This window comes from Anguilla rostrata, chromosome 17, assembly GCF_018555375.3.
Source record: "Anguilla rostrata isolate EN2019 chromosome 17, ASM1855537v3, whole genome shotgun sequence".
NCBI lineage: Eukaryota > Metazoa > Chordata > Actinopteri > Anguilliformes > Anguillidae > Anguilla > Anguilla rostrata.
Window position 1 is genome coordinate 4,610,547 of NC_057949.1, and position 23,221 is coordinate 4,633,767.

Genomic DNA, 23,221 nt, shown 5'->3' on the forward strand with positions numbered 1-23,221 from the left:
GTAACCAAGGCCAGCACAGAGATTACACCATGGAGACCGTAACCACGGCCTGCACAGCGATTACACCATGGAGACCGTAATCATGGCCTGCACAGCGATTACACCATGGAGACCGTAACCATGGCCAGCACAGTGATTACACCATGAAGATCGTAACCACAGCCAGCACAGGGTTTACACCATGGAGACCGTAACCATGGCCAGCACAGGGTTTACACCATGGAGACCGTAACCATGGCCAGCACAGAGATTACACCATGGAGACCGTAACCATGGCCAGCACAGAGATTACACCATGGAGACCGTAACCACATCCAACACAGAGTTTACGCCACAGAAACTGTAACCATGGGCAGCACAGGGTTTACACCGCAGAGACCGTAACCATGGCCAGCACAGGATTTACACCATGGCAACTGTAACCATGGCCAGCACAGGGTTTATTCCACAGGGAACATAACAGACAGGAAGTTATGCAACTCTGGGGATTTTGAAGACCAGGCTGGATACGGTGTTAGATCATTTCTGGTCTGTAGGTGATCAGAGCACTAGGTACAGTTTAGTTGGGAAAATGGCAAGCATTGTTTGGCTGAATGGCCTGTTCTCATCTCGTCATTATGTTATGTTATATTATGTTATTATGTGACTCTGATATGTACAATTACCTACACCATGTGTGGAACAATACGAGAATAGGTCTAAATATCACAGTTATTTTTGAAGGGAACAGATGCAAACCTGCAGTCACAACCCAGGAGTAACGTCTGAGAGATAAAACGGAGGGAGAAGTTGGAGCTGCCGGGTGCTTAATTGAGTCCATCTATGAGACTCCAGGAGAGGCGGACTGGAGTTGTGATAATGAGTTCAGTGCATATGATTAACCGACCACAGCCTGCCCTGTTAGCCCTCCTACAGAGCCTCGATCCGTCAGGCTGCCTGAACCGCTCTCTGCTCTCTCCCTCTCTCTCTCTCCTTCTCATCTCTCTCCCTCTGTCCTGCTCTCCTCTTTACTCTCTCTCCCTCTCCTCATCTCTCGAGAAAGAGATGAGATCAACAGTAGATCTACATCTCTCTCCCTCTGTCTCTCTGTCCTTCTCATCTCTCTCCCTCTGTCTCTCTCTCCTCTTTACTCTCTCCCTCTCTTCATCTCTCGAGAAAGAGACGAGATCAACAGTAGATCTACATCCCTCTCCCTCTGTCTCTCTCTCCTCTTTACTCTCTCCCTCTCATTATCTCTCGAGAAAGAGACGAGATCAACAGTAGATCAACATCTCTCTCCCTCTGTGTCGCTCTCTTCCTCTCTCCCCTCCTTTCTCATTGCCTTTTTGCTCTCCCAGATTATTTGTGTCCCCCCCTTGTCTCCCTTTACCTCTTTCTCCTTCTTTTTCTCACCCTCACCACTCTCTCCCTCCATCTGTCACCTCCCCTTTTCTGGCCAATAGAAGTAGGCCATTTATTTTTAAGTATAAGAAGGGTCATTATGACCACCTCTGTGGAGTGGATATAGTCCACAAAGGCACAAACATATTGGGAATGGAAGTCCTCTGAAATGTTTGTAACTCTGAGATTTAATTTCCTTCATCCATGGGACTTATATTATTGTAGCCATACTTTTTAAAATGGGAAGCTTCCATTTTCATTTAGTAGCTGTAAACTTGTGTTTAAATGAACCAATAAAAGCAGCCGTCGTCAGGATATGATTTGAACATCACTTTTCCAATGTTGACCTCCCAGATGATATGCCCCCTTTTACTGTCCTGCTGACTTTACTTTCTTTGGAAAACTGTTTGATTTTGTTCAAGCTCTTCTCTGTATAAAACACTTGACTTTCCAATACAGTTTCTTATCAGTAGTTAGAGCAAAGACAAGCTGCTTTATCTAATTATGATAGCATTTACAGTATCTCATCAATATAGTGTAACTATTTTTCGTTTTGATCTCATCTTTTTGCATCAGTGATATTAAAGAGATGGATACTGATAAAGCACAATTGCCAAAAATATATATTTACAGTGAGCTCCATAATGTTTGGGACAAAGACATATTTTTTCAAAATTCAGCTCTGTACTCCACAATTTTAGATTTGTAATCAAACCATTCAAATTTGGGTAAAGTGCAGATACTCATTGTTTATTTAAGAGTATTTTTTATACATTTTGGTTTCGCCGTTTGGGACAAATGGCTTCACAGGTGTTTCTGATGATTCATGAGTGTTCAGCTGCTTCCTTGGTGCAGGTATAAAACAGATTTCAGTATCTAGTCTTGATTCTGGGCTTTTTATTGCCTTTGGAGTCTGTCATTGCCGTTTGTCAATGTGGGGACCAGAGTTGTACAAATGGAAGTCATTATGAGGCTTATAAAAGAGCAAAAAAACACAGGTGAAACCCTAGACTTACTAACTAAACAGTTAGGAGCATCATTAGGAATAAAGATAGCACTGGTGACCTCAGTAACCGCAAAGGACCTGGTAGGCTAAGGAAGACCTCTATAGTTGATGGCTGAAGAATTCTCACCATAATGACGAAAAACCCCAAACACCTGTCTGACAGATCAGAAACACTTTTCAAGAGGCAGGTGTGGATATGTGAATGACTACTGTCAGAAGACTTTATGAACAGAACTACAGAGGCTACACTGCAGGATGCAAATCAGTAGTTAGCCACAAAAACAGGATGGCCAGGTTACCGTTTGCTAAGAAGTACCTAAAAGAGTCTGCAAACTTCTGGAAAAAGGTCTTGTGGACAGATGAAACAAAGATTGACTAGTATCAGAGAGATGGCATGATCAAAGTATGAAGCCAAAAGGAACCCCCCAAGATCCAAAGTACCCCCCTCATCTGTGAAACATGGTGGTGGAGGTATTATGGTTTGGGCATGTACTGCATGGCTTCCACAGGTATTGGCTCACTTGTTTCCATTGATGATGTAACTACTGATAGCAGTACCATGAATGAGTACAGGCACTTCATCCTACACCAAGACAATGATCCCAAACATACTGCTAAAGCAAAAAAGGAGTTTTTCAAAGTTCTTGACTAGCCAACAGAACATGCATTTCATATGCCGAAGAGAAAACCTAAGGCAACTAGCCCCCAAAACAAGCAGTCAGATAGCTGCAGTACAGGCCTGGCAGGGCATCACCAGAGAATATACTCAGTGGTGATGTCTGTAGACCAGACTTTAAGCAGTCATTTGCATGCAAAGTATATGCGACAATGTGCTAAACATGACTACTTCCATTTACATAACATTAATATGCTCCAAACATTATGGTGCCCAGAATCAGGGGGGGCTATGTATAAACAGTACTGTAATTTCTACATTGTGAAATTGAAGTGTATAAAAATACCCTTAAATAAAAGCTGAGAATAGACACTTTGACCACATGTCAATTGTTTGATTACAAATCTAAGAATTGTGGAGTAGCCTACAGACCAAATTAAGAAAAAATAGGCCTTTGTCCCAAACATTAGGGAGCTCCCTTTTATATATATAATACAGTTAATGACCTCTGAAATATTAACTGTACGCAACTGATTTTGCAAGTTTCATATTCCTGGAAAAGTCTCAAAATTGAAGACAAAGTTTTTTAATGATACCAACAATCTGCTGCTCCCAGTTTCACATCCAGTGGGTAGACTGATGTGTGTAGCTCTATGGGTCGCACTTCTGAAGTCTGAGTGTATCTCTAATGTGAAGATACAGCTTAAACAGTTTTTCATCTCGCTAAGACAGAAGTGGGGCAAAGGTTGCTTTCTGCAGGTCTAAATTGGAATGTGGCAGAAGTAGAATGCTGCATGTATTTCTGTCCCTGTGCAATTAGCACTGATCTGATGTGATTATTTCACAGACACTAAGACTAAAACACTACAGAGACTAAAACCAACTCCAGCAAAAGAACTTCATTAACTTATAGCTTACACCTTGTAGACAGTCTATCTGCTGTGAAACTTGATTTAGATTTTCATTTTGGTTAACAGTAGATCACTGCTGGATCAAATCTAATATTTCCTTCTGGATCTCTATCAGGGCACACAAACTGATTAACACTTATGGGCTCCTGCTGTCCCAGTCTTTAATTTTATTTATTATATAAGCTATATTTATTAATAACACATTACCTGGTATTCACAGCAATGGGCAATATTCTGCATCATTGTATAATGCTAAAACACACGCACACACACACACATATAGACACACGCACACACGCACACACACACACACACACATAGACACATGCACTCACACACACATTCACACGCACACACACACGCACACAGACACGCACACACGCACATTCACACGCACACATACGCGCGCACACACAGACAAAATGGCTGTTCAGGAGTAGAGTCTGACTGCAGTTGAAGGTGCTTAGCTCAGTAAACAGAATTTAAGATGGAGCAAATGCTGTGTAAGGTTTCAGTAAGTTGAAGACGCAAAAGCTATGTGGGCACACAATTAAAAAATGCCATCTTTGTTCCCAAGGATGACAGGTAGTCCCCCAAAAAAAAACAGACCTAATGAATGGCTTTCTGTGCAATGTTGTGGAAAAGCCTTATCTTGCCTCTCAGTCTCTCCAAATTTAGATGCTTTCCGTGAAGCAAAGACTTCCACTCTCCTCTTTGTGAAAAAAGTAAAAATCTTTAACAGTTCTCAATGTGAAAGTATTGCTGTTGAAACCTAATTAGCTGCCACCTTCTCACGCCCTTTCCATCCAATTTACAGCGTGAGAGAAATGGCATCGCGTTCATCCGCATATGCATACACGTGAATCCCCCCACCCCCCACCCACCCCCCAATCATACACGGTTGTGTAATTCAATTTCCATTCACGATGCACAGACCCATTGGCTCATTTCTCCTGACCAGAGTTTGGATCAACAGGTGAGAGTTGCGGCTCCTCCCCTTGGTGCAGCGGGCTACGTGAAGGCAGCCGTAACTCGTGTGACGCGGGGAGGGGTCCGGCGGTTCGGGCTCTGTGTCAGAGCAGCGGGAGCAGCACCACGGACGCTGTCGCCGTGGAACGCTGCGGAGGGGAGCGCCAGTCTAATGGAGGACGTCTGGAGGTGCAGAGCGTTCTGGCCGTGGGGGCGTCGTGGCCGAAGCGAACGGGTTCTCTGGACAAAGAGGCTCTCCCGCCCCAGTCCACTGAGCTCCGGAACTAAAAATAACAGCCGCCTGAGCCGCTGTCAGACCAGTCTGACATTTCCTCCACGCGTTTGCACGAAGGCGGAAAAGAAGAGTTGTTCTCTGAAGCGCCAGAAGTTCTGAATAGCGGCGGTGGGGTAGTGTATGATGGAACAGCAGAAGCTCAGAGCAGGGGGTGGGGTAGTGTATGATGGAACAGCAGAAGCTCAGAGCAGGGGGTGGGGTAGTGTATGATGGAACAGCAGAAGCTCAGAGCAGAGGGTGTGGTAGTGTATGATGGAACAGCAGAAGCTCAGAGCAGGGGGTGGGGTAGTGTATGATGGAACAGCAGAAACTCAGAACAGGGGGTGGGGTAGTGTATGATGGAACAGCAAACTCAGAACAGGGGGTGGGGTAGTGTATGATGGAACAGCAGAAACTCAGAACAGGGGGTGGGGCAGTGTATGATGGAACAGCAGAAGCTCAGAGCAGGGGTGGGGTAGTGTATGATGGAACAGCAGAAGCTCAGAACAGGGGGTGGGGTAGTGTATGATGGAACAGCAGAAGCTCAGAACAGGGGGTGGGGTAGTGTATGATGGAACAGCAGAAGCTCAGAACAGGGGTGGGGTAGTGTATGATAGAACAGCAGAAGCTCAGAACAGGGGGTGGGGTAGTGTATGATGGAACAGCAGAAGCTCAGAACAGGGGGTGGGGTAGTGTATGATGGAACAGCAGAAACTCAGAACAGGGGGTGGGGTAGTGTATGATGGAACAGCAGAAGCTCAGAACAGGGGGTGGGGTAGTGTATGATGGAACAGCAGAAGCTCAGAACAGGGGGTGGGGTAGTGTATGATGGAACAGCAGAAGCTCAGAACAGGGGGTGGGGTAGTGTATGATAGAACAGCAGAAGCTCAGAACAGGGGGTGGGGTAGTGTATGATGGAACAGCAGAAGCTCAGAACAGGGGTGGGGTAGTGTATGATGGAACAGCAGAAACTCAGAACAGGGGGTGGGGTAGTGTATGATGGAACAGCAGAAGCTCAGAACAGGGGGTGGGGTAGTGTATGATGGAACATCAGAAGCTCAGAACAGGGGGTGGGGTCATGTATGATGGAACAGCAGAAGCTCAGAACAGCGGGTGGGGTAGTGTACGATGGAACAGCAGAAGCTCAGAGCAGGGGGTGGGGTAGTGTATGATGGAACAGCAGAAGCTCAGAGCAGGGGGTGGGGTAGTGTATGATAGAACAGCAGAAGCTCAGAACAGGGGGTGGTGGTAGTGTATGATGGAACAGCAAAAACTCAGAACAGGGGGTGGGGTAGTGTATGATGGAACAGCAGAAACTCAGAACAGGGGTGGGGCAGTGTATGATGGAACAGCAGAAGCTCAGAACAGGGGGTGGGGTAGTGTATGATGGAACAGCAGAAGCTCAGAACAGGGGGTGGGGTAGTGTATGATGGAACAGCAGAAGCTCAGAGCAGGGGGTGGGGTAGTGTATGATGGAACAGCAGAAGCTCAGAACAGGGGGTGGGGTAGTGTACGATGGAACAGCAGAAGCTCAGAACAGGGGGTGGGGCAGTGTATGATGGAACAGCAGAAGCTCAGAGCAGGGGGTGGTGTACTGCATGACTGATTGGCAGAGGTAACAGAAAGGTGTGTAAATGGCACCCAGAGTGCCTGAGTACTGCTGGACTCTCCAGACGTACAGGTGAAGGAGTATGACAGTCAAATAACTGCACGTCTAACTGCAATCAGGACTTTTAGTTCAACTGGGATTTGGCCCCTGGCTCAAAATGCCTTTTTCACAGTTTATCTCGAATGTAGAAACTGTCTGCACACATCCAGACATTCACAGAATAACAATTACCTGTGAGAAAAAAAAACTAAAAATTTAAATCATGCACAATGCTCAATTCCATGATGGGAAAGATTATTACTTCACAGTGTGAATGTTTATTTCTTTTCTTTGTTTATTTTAGCTTCTCTTAATGTGACATTTTTATTTTTAGGCTTTTGTATTTATTCAGTTTCATTTTATTTCGCTTCTTCCTGTGAAAGGGAGTTAGGCATTGCCCTAATCAGAATTGATGCAACTCATTAAGTGTGTTTACCAAAAGACAACAGAACAAACTACAAAAAAAAAAAAAAACAAAACAGGTGGATTACAAACGAGCCAGGCCTTCGTCTTTGATTGAGGTCGAACCCATTGAGATTGTGAATAAATCAGTCACGGATCGCCTGCGTTTAAATGTCAGGGAGAGAGAGAGGCACCGCGAACGCCGTCCCGCGGCAAATAAATTACCGCTCGCAAACAAGCCCGTTCGTGAGCTCTCGAGACGGGGCTGACTTCCCTTGGCCTTGCGCTCTATTGGATCTCTGCTAAACGAGAACCGAACGGTTCGTTTCCTCCCCTCGCCCGTCCCCCGTCAGCGCGGGCGTGCGGCGGCGCCAGAGCGTACCGCACCATGCAGCGGTCAGGAAGAGGTGCGCGTCGTCTGCTTTCGTTCACGCTGCTACGCCCGCCGCTAATGCCGTTTTTAGACAATTCACTTTAATCTGTTCGGGACTTCGCTCATAACAAGGAGAATGAGCAGCGATATCACCAGGCTCGGAATATTTGATAATAAACATGAAAAATGACCAGCTTCAATTTTCATTTTTATTAATGGCAAGGACAAACAATTGAGTTGGCAGCTGGAAACAACTTTTCCATGAATAACACACAGCATTCCTCGTCCGGGTTTGTGACGGCTACTAGCATTCAAAATTGTGTGTTTTGAAGTTAAAAGTGTACTATTTGCAGCTCTTCGTGATGTACTGGACAGAAATAAAGACAGGAAAATTAGTATTGCAGATTTTTTTGGCCCTCCAAAATGGCGGTGAATCTGAACTCTGGCTTTTCTATCAGGACAGGATGAAGGCTTTAAGGATGCAGGGCATGGCTGTAGCATCAGCTACAAACAGTGCTCTGTGCAGTGTGCTGTAATGGGAGTAGAGGTGCTCAGTGCTGTAATGGGAGTAGAGGTGCTCTGTGCCCTGTGCTCTAATGGGAGTAGAGGTGCCCTGTGCTCTAATGGGAGTAAAGGTGCTCTGTGCTCTGTGCTGTAATGAGAGTAGAGGTGCTCAGTGCTGTAATGGGAGTAGAGGTGCCCTGTGCCCTGTGCTGTAATGGGAGTAAAGGTGCCCTGTGCTGTGTGCTGTAATGGGAGTAGAGGTGCCCTGTGCCCTGTGCTGTAATGGGAGTAGAGGTGCTCTGTGCCCTGTGCTGTAATGGGAGTAGAGGTGCCCTGTGCTGTAATGGGAGTAAAGGTGCTCTGTGCAGTGTGCTGTAATGGGAGTAAAGGTACCCTGTGCTGTGTGCTGTAATGAGAGTAGAGGTGCTCTGTGCCCTGTGCTGTAATGAGAGTAAAAGTGCTCTGTGCAGTGTGCTGTAATGAGAGTAAAGGTGCCCTGTGCAGTGTGCTGTAATGGGAGTAGAGGTGTCCTGTTCCCTGTGCTGTAATGGGAGTAAAGGTACCCTGTGCAGTGTGCTGTAATAGGAGTAGAGGTGCCCTGTGCCCTGTGCTGTAATGGGAGTAGAGGTGCTTTGTGCTGTGTGCTGTAATGGAAGTAAAGGTGATCAGTGCTGTAATGGGGGTAGAGGTGCCCTGTGCTCTAATGGGAGTAGAGGTGCCCTGTGCAGTGTGCTGTAATGAGAGTTGAGGTACCCTGTGCAGTGTGCTGTAATGGGAGTAAAGGTGCTCTGTGCTGTGTGCTGTAATGGTAGTAGAGGTGCCCTGTGCAGTGTGCTGTAATGTGAGTAGAGGTGCCCTGTGCTGTGTGATGTAATGAGAGTAAAGGTGCCCTGTGCAGTGTGCTGTAATGGGAGTAGAGGTGCCCTGTGCCCTGTGCTGTAATGGGAGTAGAGGTGCCCTGCGCAGTGTGCTGTAATGGGAGTAGAGGTGCCCTGTGCAGTGTGCTGTAATGGGAGTAAAGGTACCCTGTGCAGTGTGCTGTAATGGGAGTAAAGGTACCCTGTGCAATGTGCTGTAATGGGAGTAAAGGTACCCTGTGCAGTGTGCTGTAATGGGAGTAAAGGTACCCTGTGCAGTGTGCTGTAATGGGAGTAGAGGTGCCCTGTGCAGTGTGCTGTAATGGGAGTAAAGGTACCCTGTGCAGTGTGCTGTAATGGGAGTAAAGGTACCCTGTGCAGTGTGCTGTAATGGGAGTAGAGGTGCCCTGTGCAGTGTGCTGTAATGGGAGTAAAGGTACCCTGTGCAGTGTGCTGTAATGGGAGTAAAGGTACCCTGTGCAGTGTGCTGTAATGGGAGTAAAGGTACCCTGTGCAGTGAGCTGTAATGGGAGTAGAGGTGCTCTGTGTAGTGTGCTGTAATGGGAGTAAAGGTGCTCTGTGTAGTGTGCTGTAATGGGAGTAAAGGTGCCCTGTGCAGTGTGCTGTAATGGGAGTAGAGGTGCTCTGTGCTGTGTGCTGTAATGGGAGTAGAGGTGCTCAGTGCTGTAATGGGAGTAAAGGTACCCTGTGCAATGTGCTGGGATAATTAACATGACCTGCTGTAGATTCCAATTAGCAGTGCATTGCCATATAAATGCTATACATGTTCATCCATTGTGTGACTTCATTAAGGGACCTATGAGCTGATATGTTCCTGTCTGAATTACTGAATGGAGCACCAGCACCAGGGAAAAAGACAATCAGCTCAGCAGAATAAAGGGCCTTCAGCACCACGGGCAGGGGTCAGCCCAACTTACAGATCACTGCTGTATCTCAAACCAGAAAAAAACACACTGCCCTCTGCTGTCCCAGAGCAGAAAAACGCACTGCCCTCTGCTGTCCCAAAGCAGAACAACGCACTGCCCTCTGCTGTCCCAAAGCAGAATTACCATACTGCCCTCCCCTGTCCCAAAGCAGAATTACCATACTGCCCTCCGCTGTCCCAAATGGCAGCCTGTTACCTTATTAAAGGCCCATCCACAGTGATGTGGGTCCTGGAGAAAGGCTCTGCTCTGCTACTTTTCTCCTCCTTCAGAGTTCAGCAGAAATTGCAGCTGTCTGCTCCAATCTGCCTGTCTGGACGCCTGTTCCTCTGAGTCCTGTCTTGTCCCGTCCCTGTCCCTATGCCTCTTTTTCAGTCATCCCCAAGCGGGACGCTGCGTTCCGCCCCCCACCGTTTGATTTTGTTTGGTCTCTCGCCGCCATGCGGCTTCCCCTGTACTCTCATGTACACCCCCTAGGAAATACAATGTTTTCATTTTAATGTGTAAGCCTTCTAATAGAACCACAAGCAAACAAACAAACAAAGTAGAAGAATATGACAAAATGGCTACTGGGGTGGGAGGGGCTTAGTTCCTAAGGGCCTGCCATCTCTCCTCTGAAGCGAAGTCTCCCGTCATAGTTCCTGACAGTCGCCGTCACCGTGCTGCTGAGTCAGCTCGTGTCCGGGCTGCCTGGAGTCAGCCCACGCTCAACGACCCAGATCGACCCTCCAGACACAAGCCGAGCTCTGTCGTTATTTCTCTCCAGTCTCTGTCTGTGTCAGTCCGTCTGTCTGTCTGTCTGTCAGGGTCACCTGGACAAACTTCTGATAGCCCAAGCGCTACATAAATACAGACAGAGTGTAGTTCCGGGAACGTGTAGACAAGCAAGACGCTCGAAAAACACGGCACCTCAGGTACAAAGGACTCGGGAGTGGAAAAGCAATCAGACACCGTGGTCATAGTTTTCAAGGTAATTTAATCCTTTCCTCCGAACGCATTTAGCGGAATTACATTATTGCCATGAAAGTGAAGCTCTGACTGGCAATTTTGAGCCACAGCTGTGGTTACCGGAGAGGGCTGGCCTTTGCGTCCCGAAAAAGTGGCTGATTTGGTGAAGTTGGGCAGAACTAATTAATACGACAGATTAGACACGACTGATTTCATAGTAGGGGAAATCGCGTGGGCGAAACCGCTGGAGGTGCGAACGGGATCGCGTTCGAACGACTACGGGTGCGAGCCGCGAACTTGTTTTGAAAACGCGCTCGCGCGCGCGGCACCGGCGAACACATTCGTCGCCGTACGACCAGCCGTTCGACGCGTGAGCGCGCGCGCCTGACTGCTCGAGACGCACAGGGGTACGAACAGCGTGCGATGAACGAAGCGATCTGAGCCTGACCTGGTCAGATGGACCGATAATAGGTCTGATCGTTTCCGCGACTGTGTTCCTGTGAAAACCCACCCCGAGTCAGCCAGAGAAGGATGGACCTCCCAAGGTTTCCTCCCACATGAAACCCAGGGAGCTTTTTCTTATCACTGGCTCGCTCTGTGGGGGCTTAGGCCAGGGTGAACTAACTGCAAAATATATCGTCACAAATTTAGCTTTTTATTTATTTTCTGCTTTTTTTACCCAGGAAGGTTCCATTAAAATATCTATTCTTCCAGGAAGCCTTTGTCAAGAATATAGCAAAAGAAACATAAAAAACAATTTCATATGGTCATATATGGTCATATGAAATACATAATACATACAAGAAAATTAAGCAACTAGAAAGGTATTTAAAAATCGAAACATACAATCCAAAGCAATTATATCCATAGTACAGACCAGATCAAGTCCATATCAAGTTAAGGAGACGTGAAACAGCAACAGCAAGTTTCATTCAAGGTAAATTGTAAAAGACCTTTAAAAGTGTTCAAAGGGGGTGGTAGGTATAAAATAATAATACTGCACATTCTTTGTAAAATGCTCCATGTAAATCAAATTTGATTGATTGATTGAGCACAAACCATGAGAAGTGGATAAAACGATGGTAGCAACCAGCTCAAGGTATCTGTACCTGCTTCTCAAAGCACACAAGCCCTTAACAAACTCTCCACAGCCCCCCTCCCCACCCCAACCCCCCCCATCCCCCCACCCACATTAGCCTAACCTTTTCCCCACTGTAATGACCTCTGCCCCCTGGACCCAAGAACCCCTCTTACCCAGGAGGAATCAGGCCAGATCATTGACTAATTATTTTCTAATTCCTTTCAGTGTCTGTCTGAGTTTTCCCAAGATCCAGCCTCTCTGCATTGTAACTCCTTCAAAGGCCTTAGAAGGTACCAGAGAGCCTGAGAATACCTCCCAAAGCCATAATGCCCTAAAGGGGGCTTTAACATCACACCCATTGATTCTCTCCTCGGGGGGGGAAAGCACACTTGATATTACACGGTTACTTCATCCTGATCCCCGGGTGACGCACGGGAAGATGCTGATTGCTGTCATTTGTTCATGACAACAGACACTTCGCCACTCAGAATATATATATATATATATATATATATACACACACACACACACACACACACACAATGAGCTCCATAATGTTTGGGACAAAAACATTTTTTTTTTCTTGATTTGCCTCCATACATTGGGGCAGAGTGTCTCTGGGGTAGAGTGTCTCGTTATTACTAGTATTACTACAGTAGACAAAGCTTTGGAAGACACAGGACACAAGCTCACTGCTCATGCATGTGACTACAATGAGGAGAAAGCAACAGGTTTAATAACAATCTTAATAATCAGTTAACGGTAATAATGGTCATGTTTAGACGCTTCTGAGCCCCACACCGGTGGTGGGTTTGAGCATTGCAGGGACGCAAACACGTCTTCTCTCCAAGCCAAGAACAACAGAGTGAGTTCATGCAAATCAACGCCACGATCGTTATTTCATTCCCTGCACACCTCCGCTTCCGTGTATCTGGCATGCAAATTAGCAAGGCGACGCATTCTTTCTGGGCTCACTTAAAACCGATGGGCAGTGAGGAGGGAGGGACGTGGGTCAGAGTGATCGAACAGCACAGCTGCCTCGGCTAGCGGACCTTCATTTGATCGCGAGTTAGCGGCCTGGGCGGCTTCGTTATCGCCCCGGCGACAATGGCTCGGGACGAAAGGGCACGCGGGACGTCGCCGAGGCGAGGGCGAAGAGAGGGAGGAAGCAGCCGGACGAAGCAGCCGGAGAAATTAGCCGGGCTAAAGGTCAGCAACCCGACAGAGCCTTACAATGGGCGAGCTCAGATACGTTTATCAACCTTTTGCCACTCGCAAACCGACCTTTAATGCATGTGGAGAGGAGACGGAATTTGTGAGATGCAAAGCGGGACCGTCCTCGACAGCGGTTTATAAAATAATCCCAGATATCGCAGGCAGCAGATTAAAGCTGGAAGCGCGTTGCTGGCTCAGTCTGACACTGCTGCCATTTGACAGCTGAAAATGCCACGTTTTTTTATGGAAGACGTATGAAGGAACATTTCTCCCTGTGGCTGTTCTTGAGCTGGAAACAAACGTCTTGACAACCGAAAGCAGCCTCTGTTTCCTGCTCAGCCCTGGTTTGCTGGTTTCGACAAACAAAATGACTTACGAATGATTTAAAAAAAAAGTTAACTAATACCCTGAAAACAAGCCTGGTTTACATTAATACCACCTACTTGCCATAAATGTCATATCTTCATGGGGTAATTTAACTACAATAACCTCTGCTTATATACAGTAATGCAAACGGTGTCACCAAACTGCCCCAGTGGGTTCTGGGACTCTGAAAAGGATAAGAGTGGTGCTGGATTAGAGGGAAAGGCAGCATAAATATTACTGGGGGTTTATTTGGGGAACATCTGGTCACAAGACGAGAGGCCACTAAGAATGTCATAATTGTGTGTGGGTGGAATAATCTGCTCCATTAAGGTCTAAGCCGGGTGAGTGGGGGGTCCGATTCTAATCTAAAATAGTGCTTGTGCACATTCTACAGTGAAACCGATGAGCAAAAAAAAACATGCTGTGAAACGCACGCAGTCTTCAGCTCATGTTGAGCTTTCTGGGGTACATGGGTAATGTGTGGATGCACTGGAGCTGAGCTACGTGGACGGATTCTCAGGTTCCCACAGCCAACGTTGGAGCGCTGCTCAGTTAAGTGCAATTTTCACCTTTTCTTCCCTTTCTCTCATTCTGTTTCATATGAGGTCACACAGATGAAGTGTGTGGAGCTGCGTTTCACTGGCTGAGAACGCCTCGGTCCACACCTTGTGATCGTCATTTCAGCAGCCTGTTAAGCAGGATTTCCATTTGGAGACTGTTGCTGAAATACTGTGTTTTTTTAAGTGCGGCTGAACGCTGATTTCAGCTGGGTGGTTTAGGCACAAAAACACATCATTTGATGGAAACGCGTACCTTTTCAGCCATAACATGACAACATTACTGCTGATCAGCCACAATCCTACAACATTACTGCTGATCAGCCTCAATCCTACAGCATTACAGCCGATCAGCCATAATCCTACAACATTACAGCTGATCAGTCACAAACCTACAACATTACAGCTGATCAGCGACAGTCCTACAACATTACAGCTGATCAGCCACAAACCTACACCATTACAGCTGATCAGCGACAGTCCTACAACATTACAGCTGATCAGCCACAAACCTACACCATTACAGCTGATCAGCCACAACCTCACATTACTGCTGATCAGCCACAATCCTACAACATTACAGCTGATCAGCGACAGTCCTACAACATTACAGCTGATCAGCCACAAACCTACACCATTACAGCTGATCAGCCACAACCTCACATTACTGCTGATCAGCCACAATCCTACAACAGTACAGCTGATCAGCCACAATCCTACAACATTACAGCTGATCAGCGACAGTCCTACAACATTACTGCTGATCAGCCACAATCCTACAACATTACAGCTGATCAGCCACAATCCTACAGCATTACAGCTGATCAGCCATAATCCTACAACATTACAGCTGATCAGTCATAACCTGACAACATTACTGCTGATCAGCCACAATCCTACAACATTACAGCCGATCAGCCATAATCCTACAGCATTACAGCTGATCAGCCATAATCCTACAGCATTACTGCTGATAAGCCACAATCCTACAACATTATAGCTGATCAGCCACAATCCTACAGCATTACAGCTGATCAGCCACAACCTGACAACATTACTGCTGATTAGCCACAATTCTACAACATTACAGCTGATAAAACAAATTTTGAGGAAAATACACAAGCTGGAGAACACAAAAATTGAAAAGCTCAGCCCATGTTTATGGCTGAAAATAATTACCAACATTAAAGCGAGAACAGTGCTCGTATTGTAAAAAGAAATGCCTGCAGTTATTTATAACCTCAATTAAGTTAACATTTCCATGCTTATTTGTAAAACGATTTGGTCAAAGTTGAGAACAAATTGACATACATTAAGGCTGAATTACATTCTCTGACACTTTCAAAATAATTGAAGAGATTGTTTTATTCTGGAGTAGAGGTGCAATGCAGCACATTTGTAAAGTTATTTGTTGCCTTTGTGGGGTTTTGTCGGTGAGAAAAGCACACCGCTCAAAAAAAAAGAAAGTGTGTACATCCTTTTCTTCAACTTTCTCTCGTTAAGGTGGGAGAAACCTCCGGGATCAGACAGAGTAAGCTTTGGGGAGGTTCTCCTGAGACACAGACGAATAGCCATGTTAAAGCACCCCCTGCAGGAAAAGAACACAATTGCTCCTCTAGCACGGAGATGCACCTTGCTCCTCAACCCGTCTGGGGCACCAAGCGGTTTGCCGAGAGCTTTGCCGGTTGCTAACCGAGCTGGCGGCACGACGGCTCTGCTCTGCTTCTCAAATAGCTGGATGTGGAAACAAAATGTCCCCTGGGCTTGGGGACACAAATCGCCAGCCTTTCCTAATCAGGGCGGTTGTGCAAACTGCGGCATACAGGCCAGACGGTTGTGTTTACCAACTCCTCAGTATCCTGAATGGAAATCACTCCTTGGCTTCACACAGAGCATGCTGGCTGTAAAATGGCTGCTCTCTGTCATTATGGAGATCTATGCATTTCAGCCCTGGGGGTCAGGGGGTAGGGGGAGCAGGGGTTAGGGAGGCCAGGGGTCAGGGGGCAGAAGCTACAAGCTCATGTTATCCTGGTGCTCATCTAGGAGAGCGCAGAAGCTTAATATCAGCCACTCCAGAAAGACCCACTCTATACATGCCTTACCTTACCTCCCCAGCAGGGGCAGTGTGTTACAGCAAATGAAGCTGACACCAGCCTGCCTCCAGGATAATATATACGCATTAACTCATATAATCTTTGCTGCCAAAGGGTAAATGTAAGCCAAGTGTATTCTGTCAAAATAAAAGCCCCCCACGCAAATGAAATCCCAAACTCCCGTGGCTTTCCTTTTTCCTCTCCATTCTGTAATCCCAAATATTACCCTCCCAGCAGGAGTGCTGTTTCCCGTCCCGTCCCCCCCCGACACCCCCTGGTGCCTGGATACTGTCTCTGATCTGGAGAGGGGGAGGTGTTGAGGAGGCGTTGAGGAACTCCGCTCATACAGAAGGCACAGCGAGACCACAGTGAGAAATGGCTCGGCGTCAGAGGTTAAGATTTGGGCGAAGGATAATTAATTCCTGTTCTGTCTGGAATGGAGCGACCTATTTAGTGGCTCATTTTTTTTACCAAGGTTGCGAGTAAGGGGGTAAGGAAATGAGTTGCTGAAGAAAAAGCTACTAAATCCACTTCCGCTGCTGCCTCTGACGTCCAAGGCTTCCGGGCTTTCTGTCTTTCATCATGGTTGGCTTTGTCCTGACTTTGAGCCCCTCGCCAAGATGGCAGAGATTGACAGTCCTGACAGGCAGAGTGAGTCATTTGTTCCTGTCTGCCCATCAGTGCCTGCAGTGACCGTGAGCGAACCCAGGCCCTGCTTCCCAAACTGTTTCCCCAAGTTCATTATACAGATAAAGTTTCAGTCATTTAGCTGACAGTATATTATTATGATCTGAAAAAGATAAGTCACGTGGCACTCCCAGAAAAAAAAAAAACTGCTAAGTGACTGGACTGTAATTCGTTTACTGTGACTGGGCTATCATTAGCTTATTGTGACTGGGTTATCATTAGCTTACTGTGACTAGGCTATCATTAGTTACTGTGACTGGGCTATCATTAGCTTACTGTGACTGGGCTGCCATTAGCTTACTGTGACTGGGCTATCATTAGCTTACTGTGACTGGGCTGCCGTTAGCTAACTGTGACTGGGCTATCATTAGCTTACTGTGACTGGGCTGCCATTAGCTTACTGTGACTGGGTTGTCATTAGCTAACTGTGACACAGCTATCATTAGCTTACTGTGAGTGGGCTATCATTAGCTTACTCTGACTGGGCTATCATTAGCTTACTGTGACTGGGCTATCATTAGCTTACTGTGTGTGGGCTATCATTAGCTAACTGTGACTGGGCTGTCATTACCTCACTGTGACTGGTCTGTCATTAGCTAACTGTGACTGGGCTGTCATTACCTCACTGTGACTGGTCTGTCATTAGCTATTTGTGACTGGGCTAATCATTACCTACTGTGACTGGGCTGCCATTAGCTACTGTGACTGGGCTGTCATTAGCTTACTGTGTTGGGTCTTACCAGTAGGCTGTACTGTGACTGGGCTGTCATTAGCTAACTGTGACTGGACTACCATTAGCTTACAGTGACTGGGCTGATATTAGCTTATTGTGACTGGGCTATCACTAGCTAACTGTGACTGGGCTGATATTAGCTTACAGTGTCTGGGCTATCATTAGCTTACTGTGACTGGGCTGATATTAGCTTACAGTGACTGGGCTATCATTAGCTTACTGTGACTGGGCTGATATTAGCTTATTGTGACTGGGCTATCATTAGCTAACTGTGACTGGGCTATCATTAGTTAAACTCAGGGTCTTTCCTGCATAGAAAGTTATGAGGCAGCTGCTTTGATCAAATGGTGACTGGTGTCAGCATGAAAAAATAAAATAAATATAATCATTTTGCACAGAGGATTTCTATCATTTGTAACTGCAAAGGCAGGATTACTCTGATGTGGAGCCGCATCACAATCAGCACAACGCACCTGGAAAGAACGCTACTGAAGAACAACATAAAGCTACAGCAGCTGCCTGCATGGAGTATATGATCAGAGGTCCCTCTTAGCTCACCCGCATTTGGGCAGCTAAATCTTGTTTTCTTTTGCACCCAAGCACGTCCAATATTTTCTAAATTACATCCTATCAGCTTAATGTTTTCAACCAGTGTTTGGGCTAGCCCATGGAACGTTGCGTCTTTGGAACGCAGAACATTTCAAAATTTTTACACTAATGCATTCACCTACCGCAAAACAAACTATTTTTGCCATAATATTCCTCACAATAATAACATAATAAATGTATGTTATTCAAAATATTATAATGACACTTGTAACAGAAGCGGAATTAGAGGCATGAAATAAGATACAAATAATGTTTTGCCGTTCTGATCAAAACTAATTTTTTGGCAGGCAGGCTGATATTTAAAAACCCTCATGTTGAGCAAGAGCGTGACCTCTTGTTTTTGACTTTTCATTCAAATTAAGCGCTTATTCTTTGAATCTCAAAAATGCTGCCAAATACTATTATCAACAAACAACACAATCAGACACTGAAGATGATTAGCAAGTTTTAGTTTTTTTCAAAAACCCTTGTATTTATTTTTATTTCAGTTTACAAAATTTTTTGTTTTTTCTCACATAGTTATCATAGTTTTAGTTTATGATAATAACCCCTTGTTAGGAATGCATGGAATTCATTTCATTTATTGAAAAAGTTGATTGATGATGATGATTGATAATGATATATAAAGACCCACAAGCATGCAGCCAAACCTAACACTTAGTGTATTTGTTGCTTTTGTATTACTTGGCTAATTATGCATTGGGGAGAGTGCAAATCTTTATTGAACACGCAGACACGTCTGTGGACAGTGATGAATGGCTGATGTTTGCACTCGACCCTGCAGGTGGCATGCCTTTTATGGGAATGCTGGGGTGTTTCCTTATGCAAATCAACATGAATAGTTCAATTTATAAACAATTGGCATTCAACCTCTGATACACCCAGGACACACAAAATCGAATGCCTGCACATGTTTCATGAATCCCCATTTGGTTTTTCAAAAGAACTTTTGTTAAGAACAAAAGTAAGAATAATTTAAGACAAGTTTTGTGAAGAAGGCCCATTGATTACCAATGGCCGTTCTGTCCCTCCTTGGTGATACCACATTTTTGTATTCCTGAGTTACACTGCCATTCTCCATTTCTGTACGTAATTCTGGAGAAGAGCGTCTGCTAAGTGACTGCAATGCAATGCAACGGCTATCCTCACTCATGACGCAACAATGGTTTTAAACATACATGCGGAATGTGCATCAAGATCATCAGCGTCAGAGGAAATGCACCACAAATGTAGAAAATCTCTGGAGGGGAGTCCCCGTTTTCACCATGTATAAAAAATAATTTATTAGGGTCATTTCATTAAAAAATACAATCGCTGAATGGGAACTGATGTTAGAATTATCGCAGAAAAAGGCCCCGCAGAGCTAGCTGAGGAAAGAGCCTGGGTCAGTTGGAAAGCTCAGTCCCTGTCAGCTGCCTCAGGATGCCGGCCACCGCCTTGCAGCTATCGATTTCACACTGTAAATATAGACCGAGCCTAAGCCACCCTCCCTACAGGTGTAACAGACAGGCGCGCGCGCACGCAGCTTCCACGCTCCGCTCACCTCACTAAGTCCCTCGGCACCCTCTCTGGCGGGACTCCATAAAGCAGAACCAAACTGCCATTAAAACCACCCGCCTGTCCGACGGCAAGCACAAGCTATCAATTTAGCATGCGGTCTTGCCTTACTTTAGGTGTGCGTCTGCATTCATTTATGTCGCCTAAAAGTTGATTTATGAATAAATTCAAGGGGTCTTTTTTTTTTTTTTTTAAACAAACACTTTTTTTCTCATTTGATGCATAGATCGCCAATCTCATTGACCCGGGTTTATGAAGGGGAGAAGTAACACTTGCATTTAATTGTGAGTGCAAGTTGAGGATGGATGTAGAGGGAGACCAGAGTCTCGTTGTAGGTACCTTGAACACAGAACCCATACAAACTGAATGGGTGAATTATATGCACACAGGTAGAGCTGTATTTTCCAGAATCACTGTCACTTGGTGCATGAGCGCAGTCAATGCCACTGCGTGTGGGTATAAGGGGCGTGGCTAGTGAATGGTGGTATGTTCGGGAACAGAGGCGAGGAGTGCACTGCGCAAAACGCATGGTGCACCTGGACACAGGACTGGGTCATACTGAATATATTATCAGTGTGTGTAGTGCAGATGGATTTATTAACAGCCAATCAAATTACCTCTTTTCATTCCCATGAAGGGCTGCGTGGATTGTACAAGGTATACATTTTTCCTGCTTCTCGGATTTATATCAAAGTCAAATAAGACAACACATGATCCACCAAAACCATCGACTTGCTTTCGAATGGGCTGTGACCATGTGCACAGTTCATGGGCGATTCCCAAAATTAGCAGTCCGCTTTACGATGGCCTGCGCTTTCCGCCGCAGAGGTGGTCTGAGCTTCCGGGCGGCGGAAAGGCGCAAACGGCGGACTTGACTCACCCGAAAATTTCGACGAGCTGCATCAAAACGGTACTGTACAACGCGATATTGGCCGACACACCCCCAGCAGAGGCTCCCCTCTACCACTTTCGCACGAGGCCAGTCACAAAATTACCAAACGGCTCAGTCGCGTCAAAACCCATGACGGAGATGCCATTTTGCCAGAGCGACAGCTCGCGACACACCATGCGCGGGCCGGAGAAATAGAGCTCACAGTGTGTGCGCTAGCCAGGGCATTACTGGTGATTCTTATTCATGAGACAGCGTTCACACGCCCATGGTTTCTCTGTTCTTCTGACTCTCACTGAAAACTCCACCTTCACTCACTGGGTTCACACAGGCTGGATGCATCTGCTAAACCGTGTCTCTCTCGCCCTCTTTCTCTCTCTCTCTCTCTCTCTAACACACACTCACACACACACATACACACGCTCCCATTTTTCTTGCAGTTGCTGTCGGAGGCGAGATTATCCCAGACCCCCTTCTGCCCCCCAAATCAGCCAGGTCACCGAATCAGAAATGAAGTACAACAAGAGAGAAACTTCACCTCCTGCAAACTCTGCACCCCAATGAATACCATTTCCATACAAATGGCTTTTTTCATTCTGTGGGAGACAGTCAGGGGTTTCATTAAAGGCTGACCCCAGCATCGATTTATTGATTTCTCTATTTATCACTAATTAGACTGTTTGAAGACACTTTCTTCTAATTACGGCGAACTCGTTTGGAAGTAACCTTGAAATATAGCGTTGTTTATCCTTTGATCTTGAAGGCACTCCCAGAACTCCAATGAGCGTCTTGGGTAGAGTTCAGACGGCCATGGCTGCTGGGAGGTCCATTTTGAAAGTACTGTTTTAGTGACTGCGTTTCCGCGGCTCACTGAAGCTAACAAAAAAGCTCCGCTTATCCTCCAGCGAGGACGCCACTGCGAATGTCACGATGCCCTATCTTACAAATTAAGCTGTCATACCATTATTTGCTTTGCTCATGCACTGTTCTTATGCACTGTTCTTTTCTTAATCACAGCTATGTGGTAATTAAATTAGGACTAGTGGCTTTGTTGGAGCTGGGACAGATTCCTCTGTTTACAATAATTTTAGATAAAATCCCTCTGCCTTATTTCAGTACTCCGTTCAAACAGAGCCCTGACCCGTTTAAAATAACTTTCCCGCAGAAAAAAAACAGTGCACCCTTCAGTCAGAATGCACAGCTGCGTAATTATCCCGCGTTTATAACTCACACATAATAATTCATTACAATAATTAGACCCCGAATCAAAGCATCAAATTATTTTATGCATTTACGTACGCAATTCGGTGCGACTCATGCAAACAAGACTGTGCACACGTGTCCATGAATATCTGTCTCAGTTCTTTTCCAGTCGGGCTCGTGAAATAACCCGGTGCTACATGCTCGGGGGGCAAGTATGGCTGATCCTCAACCTTCCTAAACTAGGCCTTCAGCCATCACAGTCAAAGGATAAGCGTTCGTTCAAATTTAGCAGAGTTTACAAAACAGAACGAACGTACACTCAGAGTGAAGTGTACTTTACCAGAGTTGATTTAGGAACCTTTTACACCATTTCCTAGCTGCTGGCCCGTCACATCTCGTGCTCTTGACTGAGTGAGCTCGGGCGGTGGAGGCCGTAGAGCCCGTTGTGTTGGGGGTTGAAACTGTGAATCACACCAAACACACTCTTGTTTAACTGCCAAACACCGGAAGGTTGTCTTCTGGTGCAGGCCAAGGGTAAGCTGTGTGGGAGGCTGACCTCCCGCCTCTGGGTGTGTAGGTGGTGCATCATGACACCGGCATCGACCCAGCGGAGCTGCTCAATGCAGACAGGGAGCCTCGTCACCGCCCGCTGAAAGGAGGCTGAGGACGGCCCACTTTCCAGCAGGAAGCCATTGGCGGACCAGGATCTTGACGTTTTTGTTGACGGGTCTTGCGCGTGCGTTGACCGGAGACTGTCCACGGCCTGGGCTACGGTGCTCAAAGCTAATGAAACGCGTACAGTTTTTGTTCACTCAGGATCACTGTCGGTTGATTTAAATGTACAAGATGCTGAGTTGGTAGCTGCCACTAAAGCATGCGAACAGGGGGAGGAATAGCAGGTTAAGCTCTATACAGACAGTATGTATGCATGGGGGGCGGTGCATGATTTTATGAAAAGTCGGGAACACCAGGGGTTTATCACAACTGTGGCTCAACCAATCAAAAACCACGATCATGTGATGCGACTTGCACGTGCTGTTGATTTGTTTGCTGTCATCAGAGTGCGTGTTTACACATTAACACCAGACATTGTTTGTCTGGGTAATGAGTAAGCTTACACAGCAGCCAAGGCCAAGGCATAGGCTGGTGGGGGGGGGGGGGGTGTAAAGATAAACAGGTACAAAAATGTTGTGTATATATAAATGTTGTGCATGTATACTGTATATATAGTGGGTAGCACTGTTGCCTCACAGCAAGATGGTTCTTGGTTGTGAATCCAGTCTGGGCCTTTCTGTGTGGAGTCGGCATGTTCTCCCCGTGTCTGTGTGGGTTTCCCCGACTCGTTACTCCACAGTCAAAGACATGCAGGAGGTAATGGGATCTAAATACCATGGTATGG

The 23,221-nt window shown here is 46.2% G+C and overlaps 1 protein-coding gene across 1 annotated transcript in view; it reads right to left on the bottom strand.

Annotated features, from left to right (window-relative positions):
* hs3st4 (heparan sulfate (glucosamine) 3-O-sulfotransferase 4) overlaps window positions 1–23,221 on the bottom strand; it is a 117,891-nt gene that overhangs the window by 1,971 nt on the left and 92,699 nt on the right. The window lies entirely within an intron of this gene.